The following is a 16777-nucleotide window of genomic DNA, read 5'->3' on the forward strand; positions in this document are numbered from 1 at the left end:
ATTTTTTTTAACGCGCTAAGCTCTTGGTTGAGTAAAATGTATAGGTAGCTCTTGGAGGTAATGCGCCTTGCGAGGCACGGCGGCATCAGGGGTACGCAGCAGCCAGAGGGCTGCGTTTGCCCTTACGGTCTCCTTCTTCCATCCCGCAAATTTTGGATTAATTCATTTTTGCTCGGTGGCGTTACTTCAGCGGGATGGGTCAAGTACGCTCTTCTCTTTCCCCCTTCCCCACTCCTGGCTCTCCCCTACCTGCCTTTTCTATCCTCCGTTAGCTGAGCCTTCAGGGCTGTCTTTGAAACACAGCGGAGTCCTGCCCCTTGGGCAAATAGGTATTAGGGAGCTATCTAAAAAAGTGATTTTTTAAAAGAGGAAGCCAGTGCATTTTAGAAGAAGCTGTAGAAGCTTTGCCAAATCCGGGAAGTTGTGGGGTGCCTGTCTGCAGGAGAGGGCCTGGGCTGTGGTACTGGGGAGCCTGGGTGCTTTTGTGATGTGCTGTGGAGGTCACAAGTGTGAATTCGATTCCTGGGAACAGAATCCCTTTGGAGTTGTGAAAAGAGAAGTAAATACAAGCTATGGAAACCCCTACATAGTTAATTGCAGATGATGGGACTGTTTTTCCCATTGGCCAGTATCAGAAATGGGGCACTGAGCTACATGGACCATTGATCTGGCACAGTACATCCTTCAATAGGACTTCCTTAAGTCCTCAGTGTTTTTTTAGATATTGGATAGGCTAATTTTGCACAACTGCACGCTCAGTGGATGCTATTTTGGATGCTGTTCTGAGGTGTCTAATGTTCTCTTGCCTGGATAACTGACATGCTGATTCAAGGTTGTGGGTTTCACTACAAATGAAATTGCTAGAATTAAGCACTGGGACATGTAAGTCTCCATTTCTGGAGAGACTCTCTGAAACCTGGATAATATTTCTCTAAGTCAGGTGAGAATATGGAAAAAAGAAATAATCAGTAGGCTCAAAACCATGTTCCAGATCCTCTTAGCAAAAATAATGAGGAAAGCAACAATAGAAGTTAGATTATTCATGGATGTGACTGCTGCAAGAAAGGATACATAGGTGGGTTATTCTTCCCAGGGATACAAAAACGAAAAGAAGGAATCCTTCCATGTGGAGAAAAGAAAAGCAGTCTTGTAGACAGGAACGAGAATTGAAAAGATTACAGGAGGCATTGTTATGTGAGCCAAATTACTAGCAATTCTTCAATAAATTGCCAAGAAAGAGCAAGATTGGAATTGACTATTTAGTTGTAAGCTTGTTGGAACTGTAACTCTGCCTCTTTATATTCTTTGTGTAATATCAAGCACACGATTGATATGCAGAAATATCGCTAATTAAAGAATGGGCAGCAATAATGCTGGGGGTGGTAGGAGGGGACAGGGAACTTAAATTATTCCAGTAAGAAAATATGACACAGTCAGGTATATAGGGTTATATAACTCTCTTCTCTGTGATAAAAGAGTCAAGATTGAAGCATACAGCATGGGCTGTATGAACTTTGCTGACCAACGTGTTTTGTTCTGATTAAATTCCACACGTTTTATAAACTCCCCAAAGAGCTATTCTTAGAATCTTAAAACTGCCACAAATTATATTGAGCGAAGTAGAAGCTGGGCTCTACAAAAATGAATTGCTGTTGGGGCCTTCTTGGTGAGTATCTCTTAATTAGGTTAAAACTGATCATATCATTTAGCATGCTCAAAAAAAAAAAAGCATAGGAAATGGAGCAAGCTCAAATAATTATTCAGGGAAGAGAGGGTGGTTATTTCAGTTGCTGCACTCAGAGGTTTAAATTGGTTTAGGGGCTCCTGGCGTCTGGCTACAGGCACTTCTTATCACTTTTATAGCTTGAAATAAGTAACACACTGAATTACTTTACAGTCGGTAGCTTTTTCACAATACGTTGCATTTCTTTGCTGTTTTTATAGTGCCAGCTGAAATACCATTTAATGGTTTAAATGTGGCAATAAATTTTTGATTTTCAGAAAAGAACATCTGCAGTTTGCCTGATATCAGCAGATGGCAGAGTATTTTTTATTTTTGCTTGTATGTATATTTAAACAATATTTCTGAATTAATAATAGATCCAGACACAACTTTTTGGTGACCATTTAAAAGCTGTCTTCACATAATAAACAAGGATCGTAGAGCAGGAAAGTCATCAGTATTACAGTTGTTTCACAAAAATGTTGGTTGGAAAGGACCTCTGGAAGTTGCCTAGTCCAGACTCCCACTCAAAGTGGGACTATCAATGAAGTAAGTCAGACCTGCTGTGGCTTTGTCTTCACAGCTCTTGAAACCATCCAAAGATGAAAATTTCACATCTTCAGCATGTCCAAGCAAACAATTTTTTTTCATAATGTCCTCTCTGGACCTCCCAAGCCACAGTTTCTGGTTATTGCTTCATGTTATATTGTCTGCCACTACAAAGAAGTGTTTGGCTCTGTCATGTTTGTAACCACCCTTCAAGTAGCTGTAGGCTACAATTAGGCCACCCCTTAGGCTCTTCAAAAGACAAGGCGGCCCCAACTCCCTCAACCTCTCGTCCGGGTAATGTGATCTAGATCCCGATCATCTTGGTAGCCCTTTACTGGAGCCCCTCCTCCTGAACTGAGGAGTACAAAACTGGACACTGTATTTTAGGCAGGGCCTCACCAGCCCCAAGCGGGGTGGCGGAGGCTATGCTCCGTCTAATGTAGCCTTATATGTGATTTGCCTTACTTGGGATGAGAGCTCACTGGTTGCTTATATTGGACTTGCCTTTCACCATAACCACAGGTCCTTTTCAGCAAGGCTGCTACTCAGCCAGCCTCTGCAGCTAGTACCAATGGAAGAGTTTACTCTGCCCCAAGTGCGGGGCTTTGCATTTATCCTTGTTTGCATTTCTACTTGTTGGACCTGTTAGGGCTTCTGTCAGCCCAATCCTTAAGTTCCTTAAGGTGCCTCTGATCTGAAGCTCCACCATCTGCGTGTCAACCACTCCCCCGACTAAATATTATCTGTAAATATGCCAAGGGTGCATGCTGTCCCATCATCCAGCCTTTCGAAGAAGATAATGAACCATATGGGCCCAAGTATCAACCCCTAGGGCACTCTTCTTGTTACTGGCCTTCAGGCAGATACTAAGGCTACCCACAAAGCCCAGCAGACTGCCCAGTTTTTAATCCATCTAAGCAGCCAGCTCATTCAGGCCATATTTCCTCAGCTTCCAAGTGAAAATGCTGTGGGAAATGATTCCAAAAGCCTTACTAAAATCAAGATTTGTTATGTCCACTATTGTCCCCTTGTCCATGTACTCAGCCATTTCATCACAGGATGCGACTGGGTTGCTCAAGTATGATTTGTCCTTGGTAAATCCATGCTGACTGTTCTTGATTATCTTTTTGTTCTTTACATGTCTGTTTCTACTACATCTTCATTATTTTTTTTGCTGTATCTTGCAGACTCTGTAGCCAAAAACTGAATCCTTCTGGTTTCCTGAAAAGTGGTCAAGTACTTTCCACACTCAGACTATCACAGAAATAGCATATAATAATTTAATAATTTCTATGTTAGTAAAATAAAGAATCTCATTCAACAGTGCTATTTTTAAAGCTAGCTAGTAGCAGACACCTTCTCTTTTAAACATTCATGAGGGCTTCTATTCAATATAGATTTTTAATGTATATATACCCCTTTAAATCCAGTAACTTTGCTTTTGCAGACTCGTTAACAATTCTCTAACATGGGTAAGTCTTGTACAGAATATATGAGGAGGCATGATTTTCAGTTTTATCGTGTAATAATTTCTTGCCGCCTGTGTCATTAAGGTACATTTCTGGAACAGATTGTTGTGTATCATTAAAGAGGCTGGGCTCACAGTCTCCCCTGTAGCTGTCCACTAAGTTTAGAAAATGCTTTCAAAATTAGCATATCATCTCTTTGTGGCTTACACACTGAAGGTTTTCTGTGTGCATTTAGCATACACAATTTGATTTTGTAACGTACTTAAATCTCTGCTCCATTTGAATCCTTTGGAGCTGTGAATGCTCAGGAGACCTGAGGTTTCTCATGGCATTAAGCAGAGCAGAATGCTGCTAGGTAACAGTATGCAGAACACGCTAACATCATTTAGCATATTGGTGGAGAAAAATTCTCAGGCATCTGCTAGAAATAATGTCTTGGTTTACGTTTTTCAGTGTGCAATAGATTTCTTCAAAAGCATACATTAAAACATATGTACAATTTATGTGGGATAAAATATGCATGTGAAATATATTTGCCCTTAATACAACTATTCTTTACAACTTGTATCCAAACAAAAATTGCTTATTTACATTAGCTTTTTACTCAGTCATTCCAGGACAGTGCTAGAGGTATAACTATATGTGAATATTTCCAAGTACTTAATGTGTGCACCATATGTAATGTTAAATACATACTTAAATCTCTGGAGGGCCAGAGGACAATAATGTAGTAAAAATATTAGCTCTTTTAAAATCAAAGGTGGTTTTATTCTTGACTGAGGAGCCCAACAACAGAAACAAATCTGGGATCCCAGCTCCTTGCAATTATAATCAGTTTTTCTAATTTAATTCAGAAATGTTAGTAGGGATTTGCAAAGTCTCTCTATAGGATATTAAGATAACGTTAAGACTTAAGTCTCAATCATTCATCAAGCTAAGGTGGGTTTTTGCTTCACCATTTGCTGTAGCGGATGGAAATTCCAGTGGAGAATTACTAAATTACATATCTTCCTACTGCTCAGTAATCATATCTAGTAGCAGGAGATGGCGCTCTCTGCCCGCAAATCTCTACTTCAAACACATTTGCTGTTACAAAATGCTGTGTTTAAATTATGTTTTAATTTCTTTAACAAAATACCACCGAGGGAAAGGGGTTGTTTTACACATGGCACAATAATATGAAAATCATCTCTACAAAGCCCAGGTGACCGGGGACAGAACCCTTAGCTACTTTTAAGGTGGAACTTAATCAGCCTGTGGTTTGTGTAGTGCCAGTAACAACACTGGGGATTTCTAAAACTCTTATGTGTTCTGCTAATATGGACACACCAAACCTTGTGTCAGTGAAATATCTTTGAAAAAGGTAATTAATTGACTGGATTCATTTGTTATCATCTGACAGGAAAAAAAAAGTGTGGTTCACTGTATATAGCAAAGTAATTACATATCGCAGATTCAGTAGGCAGGAACAATAGTCCCTGTGTCCTCTGTAAGAGAAAAAAGATTAAAGAGCACTTGCCAGAGACTGTAAAGGCTCATTTTATTTCTCCAAACCATGTTATATCTTCCTTTACATGAGGCAATCTTAGCAACCAGGTAGAAGTAGATAGTGTAAATCTGCTTGTGCAAGAATCCTCTGTAGTAATACAGAAAGAGCAAACCACAGGGACACTAGGTCTCGCATGTGTATGTCATGTGGCTCCTTCCCCTCTGTCATACACCTCACAGATACTAGGCTATATGGTCTTTTGCCCAGACGGCTCTGAGCTGCCTTGCACAGCCACTGTCCATGCAGCTGAGATAGGTACTACTCACTGATGGCTGTGCCAAGGGCTGTACATCTTTTATTATGACTTCCTCTACAGTTCAAGCAGGCAAGGTTCATATGGAGAAGATTAACATTAAAAGTGTAAAAAGTACCCGTGTAGAAAGTACCTGTCACATATGTTGGCTGGTTATTGGCTGTAAATAGTGACCAAATCCAGCCTAGAGGTGAGTGAAACTTCATTTGTGCTGTAGTCATTAACACTGAAGACTATGTGCTTCAGTGAAAATTTAGTGCTTCAGGAGAGTCTAGCCTGTGGGTTTGTGCAGAAATTCAGAGATGTATGTGTTGCCTGTAGGAGAAATGCCTGTCTTTAGGCTTTTCAGAGTTTTGGTTCCAAATGTGTGAATGAGAACTGGTAATACAGTTAAATGTATGTATGTGATCTGTAGATTGCTGGGATTTCCTCATTTGACCTTCGTTAATGGGAGCTGCCGTGAAGGTCAGTAGACACAACCAGTGATGACAGCCTGTCCACTCATGCTCATAGAGCTCAGGAGCTCTTCCAGCGTAACAGTGTCAGAAAACCTACCAAGTCTGATGGACTGTGTTTGAGGTTCACCCAGCTGACCCCTCCTCGTGCCTGCACAAGGCAATCTCAGCAGTGCTGCATAAGCTGTCAGTCAATTAGGGAGTAACAAGCTCTTTCCCCTCCTGTGAGCCTGCAGCTCAGGTGCGCCTGTGGTCTGCAATCTACTTGCAGATGCACAGAGACATTGCAGAGTAGTGCTGGTCACACTGGCCTTTCCTAGTGGCAGGGTAGCACTGCTCCTCCTGGCCTACACCCTGTAACGTGTGCAGAGGCCTGTCATACAGTGTTGCGCACCAGAGTCACCACCACAAAAAAAGAGAACAAAAAGGAACAAAAAAGGTGAGCAGATTGTTTTGGTCCTTGATGGAACGTGTGAATATCAATGGAAGGTGCATCAGAAGGCTGATGAGAAATTGTGCTTAGGATAGTCTTCCTGTAGTCGACAAGAGCTAATGGTAGTATATTCATTAAGTGTAGATAACCTTGTAGGATTACTACCAAAAAGGAAAATGCTCTTCTTATTGCTGCTGCATAACATCTTTGGCTTTCTGTGATTAACAGGAGGTTTCCTGTCAGAACCCTTAACACTTGCCTTTCTAGAACTACAAAAAGAAGAAAAAGTAGTCTTTCCTTAGTTAAGTAGAAGAAACAGATCTGCAGAGCCAAGAGCAGAACTTCAGAATAGTACATTTAGCAAAAAAAGTCAATTTAAGAGCAAATCAATCTTACATGAGCAGGACATTTCTAATGTAAAAAGGCAGCTGAATTAGAGGATTAGGCCACACTGCCTGATTAACATCATTTGATCTTCTGCTATGGAAAAGCCACTGGGCTTCTCAGAGAATGGAAGCATTCAGACTCTAAGTGAAACCACAAGCCTGGCTTAGAAAAAAAATGCTAAACTGAAAACAACTTGCCTTGCTTCAGTAATTGTCAGTTTCTCTCTGCTCTTAGGGGATGCATCCAAATAAGGATTTAGAAATCCCTTGCATTTTGATAGAACAAAGAAAGGCTGCAAAACTGCATAAATCTAGCTCAGACCATCTACCTGGGAAAGGCTTATAGTCATATGAAGCTTACCTTGCTTTGGAAGAAAGATACCCATATATCTTTTTTGTTTGTTCATTATCTGTCTTTGTTGTCTTTTTTTTTAAACAGTCTTTTTTGCCTTTTTAAATTTTTGACAAAAAAATGTTGTTCCCTCTGAGCTGCAAGACCCACTCAGGATCACAGAGGTACCCACTGATGATATTCGATAAGAAAGGAAGGGAGTTTCGGTCATGTTTGTTATTCTTTCAGTGATACTTGTTTAACCTGAATGACTAATTAACATTTTTAATAAAGGAAAGTTTTGTTAAAGTTTTAACTCTTGCTTGGGAGCCTCCAAGCAAAATCATAGAAGGCTGGACTTGATCTTCTGGAATTTTCTAAGATATAGCAAGAAGTAAGGAACCTTTATATGATAATTAAGCCCTTTGTCACTGAAAATACCAAAAACAACAGGGAACCCCAAATAAAATGAAAAAAACCTTTGTCTACCCCTCATATCTTTTCTATTAAAAAGCTTATATTGTTTACACTTATTATACTTAAATAAGTTTTGAAGGGATTTTCACAGTCCCCTGCCACTGTCAGCACTTAGTAAAGTAAATAGCAAACAGACAGAAATTAAAGAATTTCTTTCCTGGCTCTGATGACCTGATGATCAGTTTGCTCAAAGGGTTTTTCTGTGCTCTTTGGAGAATAGTAGCTAGTATTCACAAGCATTCCCTTTTTTTATTTGAAACATGCCCACTTAAGACTCATGCTGTTATTTTCGGTCAGTATCTGGTGCAGGGCAGTATTTTAAAGTATGGAAAACTGTGAATATTCTTGTTCACACACACAAAAAACATGCTCTTGGGCACTGTATATTCATATAATGAGAATACAGATCCTGCCCAAAGTCTGCTGCATTTTCAACAGTGTCCCAAATGCCAGCCAAGGCAGACTCTGTTTAGCTTCCAAAATCAGATGTGATCGGGCATGTAACAATGTAAAGAAAAATAAAGCCACAAAAGCACTCTGAATTATAATGTAAATTTTTTTCTGACATACAAGAAAGAACAAAATGGGAGTTTTATCACAGTTCTGCTTCCTTTTGAGTTCCCCCACCCACCCTTATTACTTTGAGCAACATTTTTCAAAATAAAGGCACACTGATTTGTTTGTTATTCTGGGCTCTGAGAAGAAAATCAGATCGGAACACTGTCCGACTGTATGGCTATAGTCCCATTAAGGACCTATAAGCATACTTGTCTTTGTCCCTTGTAAACTAGTTCATTGTCTTCTGGAGGGAGCTCATGATAAGCCAACTTTATATATAGCTTTATAACTGTATATGCTTATGCACTTTTGCAGCATGTTGACCCACGTCATTCCTGTTGGTTCTTGCACACTAAGAGATTCACATAACGAGCTGCCATCTCTTGCTCCCCCACTGCTCGGCTGTTATTTTAAACACTGGTGATACAGCTCTGAAGCCTCTCTTCCCCGCAGTGACCCCACATGGCACCCTCAACTGGTCAGCCTGAGTTGGCTCTGTCATCCCTGTGTGTCCAGAGTCCTGAGGCCACCGGGCTGTACTGCAGAGGCTGTGAGCTTGAAGGAGACTGCTGTAGCGGCAAACTGTAGCACTGGCTCAGGGCTGCACTCGCTCCTCGCTCATGTGACTGATGCATCTCATGCACTGGCAAAAAAAAAAAAGAAAAAAAAAAAAGAAAGGACTTGTTATTTTTGTCCAAATGTTTGAGCTCCTCAAATATCCGAGGAAGAAACAGGTCCATTGGCATTCTCTTGCTAATCCAAGGAAGCCTTTTGCACGGGCCTGTGCTTTCTAACCTGAGATTGACTTTAATTATCCATTATTTTGTCTTCCTTCCTGGGAGCCTCTAGCTGAATGCATTGTGCCACCCAACATATTAGTCAATCATCCCAGCTTATGGAGCACTGTACTTTACAGCTTGGCCTCAGTGTCATTCATGTGCACTGAGTGGAGACAGCAAGCAGATTTAAGACACTGCACACATTTAAGCGTTCTAGGACCTGTTTCTATAGTAAATAGCTTTGCTGACATTCAGGCTGCACATGGCTTGATGTTAGGTCAAACAAAAATGTCACACTATAATCACTTTTTAAATAGCTGTTTCCGGCTCAGTTAGTACTGTATAGTTCTGTGAGAGAAAGCACTTAGAGCTGACAGACAGAAAGAGGAACCTTCTGTATAGGATGTTTGCCTAATCCCATCTCTGCCCCTGCCTGTCAGACTTGGAGGTTTTGTTTGTTTAAAAAAAACCCTGTGTATACAATTTAATGCCACTGTACTTTTCAGATGGGCAGACTTTAAAGTAAACTCGTAAGTGAGTTCAGGGGAGAGCCCTTTGATGTGGCTGTGAGTGGTTTGAGGGCCCCAGAGGTACAGCGCCCTCAGCAGCATTTGGGGCCAGTGCTGTGTCGTGATGTGGGGGGCACTAACCTGCTGACCTGCCATTGTCTGGAAGAGACCTGTGGGTAAAATCCTAATGAGCTTTAGTGGCCAAAAGTGTGAGTGTTTTCACATTCCCTAATACCAATCCCTAAATTAGTCTCTATCTCTGAATTGCCCCATGGAGGACGTGGACCACAGGGGAAGCCTCGTGAGACTGATTTCCTCTCTCAGCCACCTTAGTTCAGTGGCTAAAGTTAGATGGTGTGATGGTCTGCATATCGTCTCAGTAAGGCTCTGGCATCCTGCCTTGTCCTAGACGGGCACTAGTGTTGCCACGGGGAACAGCGATAGCTTGCTACAGTGCACAGTGGTACTCTCTGGGGCTTTCCTGACTGGTACTTTCTTCTTCCACAGAGCCAGAATATGGCTGGAGGGCATACCTGCACACAGCCATGTGGAAGCATGCCCAAGGCTGCTCCTTCTTGTCACTCCCTCCCACTTCACCAAAATTTGACGTGTAAAGAACTTCCCACCTGCATCTTTGTCTTTTGCATTACAAGCTCTCCCTGGGTGGCTATGAGTGGCTTGTGTAGTGGCAATAAATGGCAATAATCAGAAGGTGAGCATTTTTGAAGATGAAACAGTTCTGGAAGGCAAAAGCATTAATGATCTACAAGGGACAACTGAAGTTAGTGATCTTTTAGCCAGAAAAGAACTGTGTAGGAGGTACTGTGGAAACCCATGAGGGAACAAAACAGACTTGTCATCAGCAGTTTAACAGAAAAGAAGAAAATAGCCTTTCTTCAACTTTCACTGTAACCTTTTTCTTCTTGCTTTGATCTTTGGCTCTATATTTTCTAGCCATCTGGGAGCCTGAGAAGGTACTATAGATGTGACTGAATGCTGCCATGAGAGTCCAGCCATAGAAACATTCCCGACTGGTGCTTCACTGAAGCTGTTGACCCCTGCTTGTAAGTCATGTAAGTCATTTCCTTTCCTGATTAGATCAAAATAGTGGCACCAATCTGAGCATGTCAACATGAAGATTTCTATGTTCATTTTCATCACTGTCCTAAATGAATGTATACTCTATACCTTTTAAGTTGAAAAGCAGGTTTATTCTTGTAGAAATATATTTCCAAGCTGTATTTAGACATTCAGCATTAAATCTTCACACATCCCTTACTTCAATCATAGTTACAGTGCGGTGTCTCTTTCCAAATCTCATACTAATGAACATGATAGATGTGCAAAACTCTTCCACATTCAGACTCCGGAAGATAGGTTTTTGCCAAATGCGGCTGCTACTATTAGACCCTATAGAGAGGGAGCTGGGAAAATATTATAGCCTCCAAAAGGTAGGGTAAGATGATCCTTGTCTACAACTATCCAAGATTTCTTAACCTAGGAATAACTTTTTTTATACCTCCAAATTTGTATCGGCAAATCCTTTTCTCTTAATAATATATCTACTGGGAATGGCTAAACTGCACTGCACTCTAGCTTCACCAGTAACATGAAAGCAAATAGTGGCAGTTGCATGCAACCCCAGGGGAACTAGTTTAGAGTTGGTGGAGAATTCATCCAGACTAGGAGAGAGAGGAAGAAGAAATGGGGAGATGGATTATGGGACAGAGTGAATATGAAAAATAGAAATGCATTCAGAGTCCACCAGCCTCTCCCTTTTTTAGGCCATTCCTCAGCAGAAAATATAAAACTGGACCAGAGGAGCCAGCTGTGGATAGGCGTTCCTGATACAGCATGAAAAATAGCATGCACTGAAAAACAAATATTGTGATTTGTGATCTTGGGTGGTACAGATTTGTAGGCCAAGAGAAACTCAGATGGGGGAGAACAAAATGCCCCAATTCAGTCTTTCTGAATGTGAATTAACACTTTGTTTTGTGCAATTCTTCTTTCTTGTAAAAAAAAACACAATGCAAGGTGGGGAAGAGAACATTAATTTTTTTAATGACATTTGAGATGAGATAACTGTGTGCAGGAACATCAGCTGTTCAGCTGATTGTACCAAAATTGACTCTAGTTTGTTTGCATGCTTTATCTACTCTGCTAGTTGCAAAAGCTCAGCAAAAACTCTCCTGGCTTCACATATTGCAATAAGACATATTTGTTGGCTCAAGTCACAAATTATCTCACTCTGATTATTTTGTACTCTTTTGATACTATCTGGCAATGGCAGTTTCATTGCATCTTGCATGTAAAATCAGATCTTGCATCCAGGTTTTCACTGGAGGATCAAAACTTGTGCTGCGCCACCATAGGCATGAAGATACACATATGTATATATGTGTGTGAGGAAGAGTGATGTTTTTTCAGCATTTATCATCAATAATTCTGCAGCGTGTTTGTGACACACTCAAATATGTGTGATGCAGATGGTATACCATGATGAGCCAGTAATGAAATACAACTTTTAGAATTGTAAGTTATCCTGCTGTTCCTCTGTTTGCTCTACTGGTCATCAAATAAAAACTTACCTAACTCGAGCGAGGGAAAATTTTCAGTAGGGTTGTAGCAGGTAAAATGCTTTAAGGTATTCAGATGAAAGGTGCTTTATAAGAAATCAGCATTTTTATAGTAGGATATTATTTTAACTATGATAGTCACATGATTTTTCTTGTTAAAAATATTTCACTTCCTTTTTATTGTATGGTATATATACAATATGTAGTAGTATGTGATCAGAAGACATGCTCTTGTCACATCATACATCATTCTTCTTAATGGAGATAAAATAAGGAAGGAGAATTTTTCTTCTGAGTCTGTGTAGACCTCCTAACAGTACACACCCACTGCAGAGAGGGGCTCAGGCTGGGCTGTGATGATCAGGCTTTGTGGGTGCCATTCTATATATATGCTTTTGTGTGAAATGATAACTTTTCTGTATCAAACTTCTCTGTGTGTATTTATGCAGATACACCATAGATTCAGTTGTTTCACAACTGCATCAAACTCCAGAGAAACCAGTGGGAAGATTCATGCTGAATTTAGTGGAGTTTCACATCAAAAGCCCTAGTGGAAGAAGAATTAGGCTCCTTATTTCTTTGTTTTATAGATACAAAAATTGTATTCATAATAATTGGTAATATAGATTTAAATTTACTTTACCGTAATAGAAAGATATGAGTCAACAGGTGACCAGGATTATAGTGTATATTTTGAAAGTACAAAGCTTTCAAAGTCAGATTTTTATGCACTTTATAAATTTAACACTACAGTGAAATGGTAGTCATTGTTTAGATTAAAAGAATTATTATTAAGTTATTACAAGTTATTTAAAGGAAAAAGACATCCTTTACCTGTGTACATTGTGAAAGAAGGTAATAGAACGTAATAATTTGCAGGATGGGGTTCTTCAATGACATGGTATCACCCCTTTGTGCCATCATTAAAAAGAGAGGAACTTCCCATATGCTGCTGTTTAAGGAAAAAAAAAGTCATGCTAGAATGAGAAATAAAATGTTTTTAACCTTTCCAGTTTTTGCTTTGTTGACTCTATATACTTTAGTTATAGGTAAAAATTTATGCAAGGATTTTATGAAGTGCTTCTATACAGTCACAATTTTACTGTCTCTGTAAGTGGAGCATAAATCCTCAGATGTTTTTAAAGCTAAGACATGCAGCCACGTAAAATTGAAATTCCCAGGGATTTTTCAGAATTATGATTTGTCTTCTGTTGTAGATCTGAGGAGCCACTGCTTTTCATGTCCCATTTTCATACAGGAAATCAAATACAGTAGTATCAACCTGGAATTTCTACTGAGCAGAAAAATACTGTTATTAACTTACCTGCCTTTTAAACTGAGATTTTTTTAGATGAGGCTAGTGTGCAGACATGGGATCTTCTTTTCAAATAAAACTTTTATTTGGACACTTCAGTATACTGTCTTCAATTTCTTAGTCTTGAATATTTTGTTCTATTTTTAATGCAAATTTATAACCATTTTACAGGTTAGAATAGAAGACATGATTTTTCATAAAGCATATATATCTTGTATGCTTTTTAGCCGAATACATTGGCAGATGTTATATATGCCTTACTATGTGTAGTTGTGTTTCTACTCTGAGAATATGTGTTTTATTTCATTTGTTGTTTTGGTAAGAGTAAAATTACTGAATGTTTCCATAAGCACAGGAGCAGGATTTCTATCACAGAGCTCTTTGAATGTGAAAATGGCATAGCAAATATACAAAGACTCAAGAAAGCATTTCAAGACTGCTGGGAGTTACAATATTCCAGTACAAGGCACTCTGATAAACTGTTGTACAAATGTGTTCCATTACAGTGTACTGACAGGTTGATGTGGTGACATTAGGAAGATGACAGCAATGCCTGAGTAATGATTCAACTTGAAAAATGTTCATTGTTTTGTGACTATTTGGAGGATGATTCCAAATAATGCTACAAAAACTCAGATTATAAAAGTGTTGGGATGACATTTGTAATTGTCTTGGCTAACGTAGTTGGCTGACCTTTGTAAACTAGTTACTATACAGTCCATGATTCAATAAAACCTACCCCATCCAAATGTTTTGAAACTGGTTTCATTGTGTAGCTTTTTTTTTTTTTTAATAGATTAGATTTTTAGAAAACTTGTCAGTAAGATTCCAACTGCCTCAAAGTTCCAGATTTTTTTTTTGTTTACTATGTGACATTTTCAATCAAACCGAATATGACAACTTAAAGAGATGCAGATGGCTGTGGGGCTGGAGAGAACTTACTGTCTAAATTAACAGGTAGAAAGGAGAGTCTCCTACTAGGCTAAGTTAAGTTCGGCTGAGCTAATTTTGTAATGACTTTTTCTTCAGCCTCAGTTCACAGCACAAAGTTTTGAACCTTCCCTGGTGCGGACTGGACTCTGCTAGTGGTAAGCATTTTCTTTTTTAAAATTTACTCTAATGGACATCTGTAAATCCAAAAAAACCCATCCATGATCTTACAAGTGTTTCTGATTTTTATTTTTTTTTTGACACTGGGGTGTCAAATACAGATTGTAGCCATAATTTGTCTTTGACTCTTTTACGCATGTCCTGCTTTAAAAAGGAATGAAACTAATAACCGTGTGTAGAAAGGTGCAAGGTAAATCCTTACTTCTTCACAAACCTCATTTTGCATGATTGAAGATTTATTTGCTTTTTCATTGTACAAGCATGCGCTCATTCCTGTTGCCTCTTAATTTAGCTTCTTATAGCTGTGTTATAAGGTAAGGGGCTTAGGCAGATTCCATTCTGAAAAGAAAAATTGTTCAGATCAAGAAAAGCTGCAAAAACTAGATTGTCAACTGAGTAAAAAATGTTGGTCTCACCCCTCCCCTTTCATACACCAAGAATCTTTTACTGTCGTAACTAGAAGGGTAAAGTACTCTCTAGCAACAATATTTCAGATAAACAAATTTGTATGTTGTTACTGGATTGCAGTTAAGGGCTTGTCTTGGATTTTTACTTTTCATTTTTTAAATATGAATTTTTTTTAAAACTGATTAATTGGAAATTTCTTGTCTTGTGGCTAATGGCCAAGGTACCTGTTTATAATTGAATTACATGCTTAGATATAGAGTTGCAGCTCCACTTCATGCAACTTTTTGCTTTGAATTTGTGACTTGCCACATACAGAAAGGGAATACCTTCTCCAGTAAGCAACTTCCATATGGTCCCTTATTTCTTTACTATAAAGTACTTAAAAGGAGCTGTATATCCCTGCTGTTTTAAGCTCACTCTGTTATAGGGAGTCCTTAGAAGTTTCCTGACAGTTTTCTGAGGCCAAACTGAGAAAAACGTTTTCCTCACCTCTGAACACAGCTATGTGAAACAGACTGTACTGTACTAAATACAGTTTATTGGCATCGATTTGAACTTTATTCTGCTCATTTTTCTTTTTTCTGCATGGAAACATTTTAGCAAACCTATTTGTTGGTTTCTTGGCTACAGTAGTCTTGAAAACAGTTGATCTTCGGTGACTACTGCAAAAAGTGGAAAGGAAACTTTCAGTTAACCATTGGAAGCATTGCTTTCAAAACATTGATTGTAGGTGTTAAGTCAGCCACTAAGCAGAGCACAGAAAATGCCATGATCATTATCTGTGATGAACATAGCTCAGAAATACCCCGGACAATATGCACCACGTCCCTTGAACAATCTCCCGGCCAAAAATATTTTTGAGAAGAGGTTATGAATAATTTTAAATAGTAAGTGTCTTTGGAAACTGAACTATTCACAGGAAAAGACAGATGCATCACTTTTAAAAATCACTCATTGGAAATCATTTTCAATCAATCAGCCATGTCAAAAATAGCCTATTAAAATAATTATGATGAGTACATTTATCTTGGGAATGGTCTTCATTGCTCCAGCAATCAGATATTTTCAAAGAATGTCATAAAGAAGGATCCCAAGCCAAAATTTCCAGGATGCTTCCAGTCTCCCTGGAACTGTACTAGTTTAATTCAGTGCTACTCCATTATTATGCTCAGTGTACTTTTCACAGATGAACTGAAACATTTAAATGCTAAATAATTTCTCTTTATCTAGAGCATTGTCACATTTTTTTCTTTGCTGTTAAGATGCTTCTGTTGAAATGAATTTATTTATCCCTCACTCAGTCTTTTAAAACTTTTTATGTTCTGGGGAGGACAATACACTGGGAGCATATTGCTATCTTTTACTCCTATATGGGTGTAAGAACTGGAAAAGTATTTACCTTAAATCAACAGAATACTTTGGATTCAGGGATTTTTTTTTTTAATTAAAAGAGGAATATTAGATCATGAAAGATCATTCCAAAATGAAAGAAATCATTCTGAAGAGACTAATTTTTTTCTCAATTCTATTGCTTTTTTTTTTAATCCAAAAGTATTTGCCAGTTTTGATATACATTCTTGCAAGGCTTTGACATGTATCTGCTTCTACTGACAGATAAACTGCTTGCGTAAAAAAACTGACGCACCCTAAAGCTATCACTTACATATTAGAAATGTATCTGTTGCTTAAAAAATAGCAACTTTTAAAATGACAATCAGTTTATTACAGAATTCTATGACACAAAACCATGTTATCTTTTTAAAGAAAAATATATATGTGCACATTCTACTATTCAGTTTTTAGTCCTCCATTGTTGCTGGTTGATCACAAGTTTTCATCACAGAGGCAGTCTCCCAGATCCTGCTGGTAATTAATTGCTGTAACTTGTGTGCCT

The 16777-nt window shown here is 38.9% G+C and overlaps 1 long non-coding RNA gene across 4 annotated transcripts in view; it reads left to right on the forward strand.

The window, feature by feature from the left end:
* LOC112986015 (uncharacterized) overlaps positions 1–16777 on the forward strand; it is a 52757-nt gene that overhangs the window by 162 nt on the left and 35818 nt on the right. For all 4 annotated transcript variants that reach the window (XR_010388358.1, XR_010388359.1, XR_003259894.2 and 1 more), the window contains exons 2-3: positions 10426–10544; positions 14395–14453. This is a non-coding gene — a long non-coding RNA (uncharacterized LOC112986015). The remainder of the gene's footprint in view (positions 1–10425; positions 10545–14394; positions 14454–16777) is intronic.

The sequence above is a fragment of the Dromaius novaehollandiae genome, chromosome 3 (assembly GCF_036370855.1).
Source record: "Dromaius novaehollandiae isolate bDroNov1 chromosome 3, bDroNov1.hap1, whole genome shotgun sequence".
In the NCBI taxonomy this organism is placed as follows: Eukaryota; Metazoa; Chordata; class Aves; order Casuariiformes; family Dromaiidae; genus Dromaius; species Dromaius novaehollandiae.